Genomic DNA, 8,014 nt, shown 5'->3' with positions numbered 1-8,014 from the left:
GTTCCCTGATGAGATCCGCATCCATTGTGTTTGCCCCAGAATATTTTCCTCCTCTCTTCCTTTGAGGAATCACATACCTGACACTATTACTGTTGTTGGGCAGAGCCCTACTAGCCAATAGCTTCAGAGGATTTTCTAGCTAAGAAGAGCTTAGTGGTGGGGGAACTGGGGAGTGGCTGTGAGGATTAGCTCATTAATTATGCAGAAATGCAGGCTACATAATGACCGGCAAAAGCATGGATAAAAGGGTGATGCAGGTATTTTTCAGGGACAAGCTTTGGCGTTAGAGATTCCATTTCTAGAGGCAGGACAGACTCAGGAAGCTCAGGGCTCCAGGAAATGTTGGTGTAAGGTAAGGGTTGTGGCTGCTCCACCTCCCTCCAGCCCCAGATCTGCTGGCCCCGACTTTGTGCTGAGAGGGCTGTGGATCACTGCAGCTCCCCACCCCGCACAAGCTCCTATCCACTAAGGTTACACCATTAAAACAGCTTTACTCCTGGAGGATTTAGTAATTAATCTGTCACTGTGTCATCATGGCAACATATTTGTTTATCTCAAATGGCATGAGCTCAAGGGGCCAGGATTTGAAAAACTGCTTTACCTAGTGCCCTAGCTAGCGATTAACAAAGGATTATGTTGTAGAACACAGTGCATGCTGGTTGGTTCCAAGGCAAAGGAGGCTTAGGGAACTAATGTTCATTTTTCCTCCTTTAGAAGTGGCTGAGATTCCATTAAGGGATTGGGGAACAGCAGATCCCTTCTGGCCTCATGGGACACATCATGACCTCCCAGGGGCACTAAAAGAGAAATCTTCTGCTGTCTTCCACTCTGCTCTCCTCTCTTCCACTCCTTCTTTCTCTTCTCCCATTCATTAATTCAATAATTTTAGGGAGGGATAGAAGATGCAGAGATTTAATTCATTCACCTCAATTTTTAGGGGCATGCACTGGTACAAGATTTTTCTCTCATTTTGTTTCATTTAATTCCTCCTTCTCATCCCTGATGCCACACGTGTTTTCTTCCCTGTTATAAGTGTTTTTTATTGGATTTTCTTTCTTTCTCTCTCTCTCTTTCTTTCTTTCTTTCTTTCTTTCTTTCTTTCTTTCTTTCTTTCTTTCTTCTTTCTCTCTTTCTCTCTTTCTCTCTTTCTCTCTTTCTCTCTTTCTCTCTCTCTTTCTCTCTTTCTTTCTTTCTTTCTTTCTTTCTTTCTTTCTTTCTTTTTCTTTCTTTTCTTTCTCTCCCTGTGTCTCCTCTCTCTCTTTTAAGAGAGTCTCACTCTGTTGCAGGGTGAAGTACAGTGGCAGGATCATGGCTCACTGCAGCCTTGACTTTCTGGACTTAAGTGATCCCTCCATCTCAACCTCCGTAGAGTAGCTGGGACTACAGGCACATGTCACTATGCCCGGTTAATTTTTAAATATTTTTGTAGAAACAAGGGTCTCACTATGTTGCCCAGGCTGGTCTCCAACTCTTGGGCTTAAACAATCCACCCACCTCCGCTTCCCAAAGTGCTGGAATTACCAGCATGAGCCACGGTGCTCAGCTTCAGAGTTTCTTGTTCAAGTGGCTTACAGAGGGAAAACTCAAGAAATACTGGTTAGGGGAGCAGAAGAGGGAAAGTGCTACAGGAAGAAGAGGGCTCAGGCACATCTAGCCTCAGCCGACTGATGGTAAGCTCTGGAGCATAAACAGCACTGCAGGGTTGCCTTCCCCTTCCCTGTCCTGCTGACCCTACCTGGAGGCAAGGGGTAGGCCTGCCATCCATGGGGCTGAGGGTTATCAGTCAGCCAGCCCTCCTCTGCTGAGGGGAGCTCCCCAAAGAAGCAGGGCAGCTGTGAGACATTTGCAGCCAATTCACACAGCAGCTGGGAGGATGGGGACTACAGAACAGTGAAAGAGATTAGGTGGGACACCAACCGCTACAACAGGGAATCATATTCATGTTTAATAAGCATCTGTATGTCTATGTGTTTATCTGTTACTGCAGAATGTTTAGTGCTCATTCAAAAAAATGTATTGAATGCCTACTCTGTGCCTATTTCTATTCTAAAAGCTGGGAGGTTGTAGTCATGATGAAAACAGATAGGATCACCCCTGCCCTTTGGTTTTTGTTAAGTGGAAGAAATAGATAGTAAACAACAATTCACACAAATGAACATTCCACAATGCAAAATGTAATACATGCTGAGAAGGAGAAGCTGAGGCGTGACAAGAGATCACAGTGGAAGGCGAGATGCATGCTGGGTAGAGGGAAGGCCTCCCTGGGAAGGGGTATTTATGGCAGTGACCTAGAGAGGAGTCAGTGTGAGCTGGAAAGAGAATGGGAGGGAGGCTGCTCCAAGCAGAGGGAACAGAGAGAGCACTGTCCTGACCTGGAGAAAGACCTCCATGGTTTCAGGGAATTGAAAGGAGGTCTGTGTGGCTGGACACAGTGACTAAGGGGTGAAGGACATGAGAACAACAAGAAAGGGGGCTCATGGCAGCAGATGCCAGACCTTGGAGGTCATGTTTGGGACAGAGCTCTCAATGAAAGCCAATGGAAATCCACTGACGCCTTTGTCAAGAAAGAGACATGATGACCATGGTGGCTCAAGGGCTGTGCGAGGTTTGGAGAAGGCAGGAATGGAAGCTGGAAGGCTGCTGGAGGTCGAGGGAGAGATACCAGCGCTCTGGACTTGAGTAGTGGCAGTGGATGTGAGGAGAAGCAGCTGGTAGAGGAGATTTCAGAGGTAGAAGGTGCAGGGGTTGCTGAGGGTTTGGGCGCAGGAGTGAGGGAAGGCAGGCGTGCACGTTCACACTCACATGGAAAGAAGTGCCATTTTCCAGCAGGAGATGCGGGGCGGGCAGTTGGGAGGATGTGTTCACAACTCAGGACTGGAAATTTAAGCCCAGTAGTTCTCAGCACATGGGTAACACTTGGAACCCAGAGAGAAAGTTTTGCTAAGGAGCAAAAGGAAAGAGAGCAGGACCGAGGTCCATTCGAAGAGGGGGAAATCAGCCAAGTGTCCGAGGCAGAAACCAGAGACGCAGGAGGAACACAAAACTTGGCAGCAATGAACCCAGCAGAGGAAGTTTCAGGAAGGAGGGTGATCAGTCCTGGGGTATGCCCACTGTTGGGTGCCAATCAGATGGTCTTTGGACAGGGCCGCAGAAGGTGCAGTGGAACACGAAGGCTGCAGGTGGCTTTCCACAGGTGCAGCTGTGCTGGGAGATGAGGGAATGCAGGCTGGATGCAGGACACTCTTAAGTAAGTTTAGTTATTTGTGGAGGAGAAGGGGCCGCCTCTGGACTGGGAATCAAGAACACATTTGCTTTTTTTTTTGTTTGAGACAGAGTTTCACTCTTGTTGCCCAGACTGGAATGCAGTGGTGCGATCTTGGCTCACTAAACATCTGCCTCCCAGGTTCAAATGATTCTCCTGCCTCAGCCTCCCAAGTAGCTGGGATTACAGGCATGTACCACCATGCTCAGCTAATTTTTGTATTTTTAGTAGAGACAGGATTTCTCCATGTTGGTCAGGCTTGTCTCGAACTCCTGACATCAGGTGATCCTCCCACCTTAGCCTCCCAAAGCGCTGGGATTACAGGTGTGAGCCATTGTGCCCGGCCGAACATTTGTTTTTAAGATGGGGGAGATGGTTGAATGCTGGCTAGGAGTTGGATTATGGGGAGAGTCAAGGGTACAGGAGAGAGAGGGGTTAATTGCTATAGAAAAGTCTCTACAGAGATGGGAGCAGGTGGGAGCAGACCACCATTCTCATTATCTGGCCAATGCTGAGCCCACGCACATTGGGGTCCCAGCCTAGAGAGATGACAGCAGAGGAGGGATGGGAACATCTGTGTGGTGAAACCATCCATATAGACTTTATAAAATTAATCAGGGAAGAAGGAAGGGGGAGAAACGAAGATGAACCAAGCTTGCAGCACACTCAGCAGTAACCATGAGGTCTGCTTGCTCTCTGCTCCGCTTCCTCAGAGCTGTTTGGGGCCTATCAACTCAGAACTATATAGACCCTATTATGAGATGATCCTTCCCCTTAGCTGCTCTATAGATAACAACTTGAACATTATAAAACATTAAGTTTTCCATTTGAGATACTCTTTCAGGTTCTACATACCAATGAAACTACTGATGCCAGCTGGTCTTAAGGACCCCACAGGAGATGACTCACCAAAGAAGGCAGTTTCCACATCCTGACGATTTCCTCCCCCTTACCACAACTAATCAACCAAATTCCTTGATACTGACTGGCACTGGCCGAGGCTTCCACATGTGGCTCAGTGGATATGTAACAGGATTATTTGCCCAATGCCTGGCAAGTCAATATACCAAGGCAACGAGGATTGCTGCAGAGAAAATATCTAATAATCACAGGACAGCTAAATGAGGAGGTGGGAGGAAACCTCCAATCCACCAACTTAAGGAATTTGGGACTAGGGATTTTAAGGGCTTTGGAATGGGCTGATGTATGGGGATTGTTGGTTGGTGGAAGAGTGCAGAGGGAAGTCATTGGACAGGGAGATGGAGAAACTGCATTCTCATGCTGATTTGGTTCCTCATGGGGTCTTTAAACTGGTTGGCATCAGCCTTTCCTGATGGAATTCAGGATATTAAGAATATCTTGAGCAATTCTTAAACAAAAGCTATGATTCTAACATCAGAAGTCCTATCTATGGGAAAATGGGGATTTAAAGTCAGTATCTAGTGCTGCATTACTCAGTTATAAGGAAGTAGGCCAGAGTGTAGCCTAATTAATGCTTAATTATAACTATATTTCTACCCCAAACCTGGCATATAAATTCTTGTTAACCCTATGAGGATGGTTTTAGACACTCTCTTGGAGGATCCATCTCCCTGCAGGTCTAACCCTGAACCATGCTTCTGCAGGCATCTAGTTCCTGGCTCAGTCAGCAACTCCACGGCCAGTCCAGCCCATCAGGGCAACCCTCCCCTCAGGCCCCAGACTCCCTCCTACTCCTGGCCACTGAATAATGAAGCCCACCAAATCCTGAGATGGCACTGTCACCCTGCTTTCCCACTGCTCCCTAATTCCACATCTCCCATAGTCTTCGATTATTTCCGGGGCTGCCTTGAAACATAAACGATGTTCAAAGCAAATCTGTTGGCAGTCAACTTAACTCATACAAGCATTCCATTAAGGCACTTATGGGGATGGCACAAAATCAAACAATGGGATGGAAAATGGGTTTCTTCGCTGACACTGCTATTGGAAATAGTGCCATTAATTTTGTAAAAGAGATACCATATTCAGAAAGACTCTATCAATCACCGTAAATGCCTCGGCGCCTTTAACAGTTGTGAACTGTGGAAGCTGAGGGTGTAGGGGCCTGTTGGAGTGCGCCCATTCCTGGATCTGGGATGCAGATGCCTTTGAAGCTGTACCTCTCAGATGGCTTTGATCCTCCCAGGCCCAGAGACAAAGACAAGATGAGAGAGGTGTTATTAGTGTTATTATTTACACTTAGTGGAGCTTACCTGTGGGGCCTCTTTTGTAAAGTGCTTGAGGCACTACTGATTTATAAGTAATTGCACTTCTCACAGCATCACTTCTGGGTGGAGGAAGAAGGCTGGAGGAAGCTCTGGAAATAATAGCTTTTCTCCAAGTTAGAGTACTCATTAAGCCCGGACTAGTGGGAATGTGTATCCTTTTACTGGAAATTATTTCTTTAGTAGAAGCTCATGTGCCTCAGTGACCTGGAATGGTGGTTCTCGAGTAATTTCTATCATTCTCCCCTGTTGAAAGCTTATGTATGGAGAACATCTGGGTAAGAGTCACAGCTTGGAAAAGAGGGCAGTGATTAGGGATTTCTAATTTTATTATTATTATTTTTAACATTTGTTGAGGTTGGTTTACAATCCAGGATATGGTTAATCTTAGTGAATGCTCCATAGGCACTTGAAAAGCACATGTATTCTGCCATTCTTGGGTTGTTTGTTCTTTAGATCCTGTTGGTTAAAGAGGCTGTTCAATTTTTCTATATCCTTATGATTTTCTTTCTTTTTTTTTTTGGAGTGCAATGGTGCAGTCATAGCTTATTGCAACCTCAAACTCCTGGGCTCAAGTAATCCTCCTGCCTTAACCTCCTGAGTAGCTAGGAGTACAGGCTTGTGCTACCATGCCTGGCTAATTTTTAAATTATTATTTTTTTCTCTTTCTGTGCCTAATGCAGCCATTGCTCATGGTCCCAACAGGCATCTGAAGCAGGTAGCAGCTCCAAGCATTAGATGCTGGATAAACTGACTGTTTGTTCCTTGTCCATCCACCAGTCCCCACAAGTTGAGAGACTGTCTTCCTCTCATCATTTTCCTAAGGAACATACTTAAGTATGCCCTGACAGGAGAGGAAGTCAAGAAGATTTGCATGCAGCATTTCATTAAGATCAATGGCAAGGTCTGAACTGATATAACCTACCCTGCTGGATTCATGGATGTCATCAGCATTGACAAGATGGGAGAGAATTTCTGTCTGATCTATAACAACAAGGGTCACTTTGCTGTACATCATATTACACATGAGAAGACCAAGTACAAGTTGTGAAAAGTGAGAAAAATCTTTGTGGGCACCAAAGGAATCCCTCATCTGGTGACTCATAATGCTCACACCATCTGCTACCCTGATCCCCTCATCAAGGTGAATGACACCATTTAGATCGATTTGGAGACTGGCAACATTACTGATTTCATCAAGTTCAACACTGGTAACCTGTGTATGGTGACTGGGGGTGCTAACCTGGGAAGAATTGGTGTGATTACCAACAGAGAGAGGCACCCTGGATCTTTTGACGTGATTCACGTCAAAGATGCCAATGGCAACAGCTTTGCCACTCGACTTTCCAACATTTTTGTTATTTGCAAGGGCAATAAACCATGGTTTTCTCTTCCTCGAGGAAAGGGTATCTGCCTCACCATTGCTAAAGAGAGAGACAAGAGATTGGCAGCCAAACAGAGCAGTGGGTGAAATGGTCCCTGGGTGACATATTAGATCTTTGTACATAATTAAAAATAATGTGGCATGATTGATAGCCAAAAAGAAAATAAAACAATTTTTTTTTTTTTTTTTGGTAGAGACAGTGTCTTACTAAGTTTCCCAGGCTGTTCTCAAACTCAAGTGGCTCTCCTGCATTGGCCTCCCAAAGTGCTGGGATTATAGGCATGAGCTGGCTCCTTGTGGATTTTCTGTCTAGCAGTTCTATCAATTAATGAGAGAAGAGTGTTAAAGTCTCCAACTATAATAGTAGATTTGTCAGTTTCTTCCCTTGGCTTTATCAGTTTTTGCTTCATGGTTTTGGAAGATCTGTTTTTGGTGCATACACACTTAGGTTTGCTCTCTCTTGTTGGTGGATTGATCTTGATCTATTATCATCATGTAAAGTTCCTCTCCATGAATGATAATTTCCTTGCTCTGAAGTCTACTTTGATATTCATATAGCCATTCTTCCTTTTTGAAATATAATACTTACATGATATATCTTTTTCAATGCTTTTACTTTTTACTTAGCTATATCATTATGTTTGAATTGAGTTTTTTATAGACGGCCTATCATTGGGTAATGTTTTTAAATCTACTCAGCCAATATTATCTTATTTTTAATAAAATTTTTTTACACATAATAATTACAGGTATTTATGGAGTAAAATGTGATGTTCTGATACATAAATACACTGTGTAATGATCAAATCAGGGTAATTAGCATATCTAATCACCTCAAACATTAATTTTTTTTTTGTTGTTAACAGACACATACAAAATCCTCCTTTCTAGCTATTTTGAGACACTCTACTGTGTAGTAGGACACCAGAACTTATTCTTCCTTTCTAATTGTAACTTTGTACCCATTGCAATTCTGTCTTTTAATTAATGTATTTAGCCCATTTACATTTAAAGTAATTATTGATATGTTAGAGTTTAATTTGTTTACTGTTTGTTCCCTGTTTCTTGTTACCTGGTTATCTTTCTTCTGCTTTCTTGTGGGTTACTTAAATATTTTTTAGA

General features: G+C 44.1%; 1 pseudogene across 1 annotated transcript; it reads left to right on the top strand.

Moving 5' to 3' along the window:
* Positions 1-221: 221 nt before the first annotated feature.
* Positions 222-7,046, top strand: LOC108286791 (annotated as a pseudogene). The gene is made up of 2 exons (XR_001818071.2): positions 222-282; positions 6,192-7,046. The product of XR_001818071.2 is annotated as a 40S ribosomal protein S4-like (transcript).
* The last annotated feature ends 968 nt before the right edge of the window (positions 7,047-8,014 follow it).

This window comes from Cebus imitator, unplaced genomic scaffold (genome assembly GCF_001604975.1).
Source record: "Cebus imitator isolate Cc_AM_T3 unplaced genomic scaffold, Cebus_imitator-1.0 Scaffold328, whole genome shotgun sequence".
NCBI classification, from domain to species: domain Eukaryota; kingdom Metazoa; phylum Chordata; class Mammalia; order Primates; family Cebidae; genus Cebus; species Cebus imitator.
Note: the sequence above shows the minus strand (reverse complement) of the source record. Positions and strands in the feature narration are given on the sequence as shown.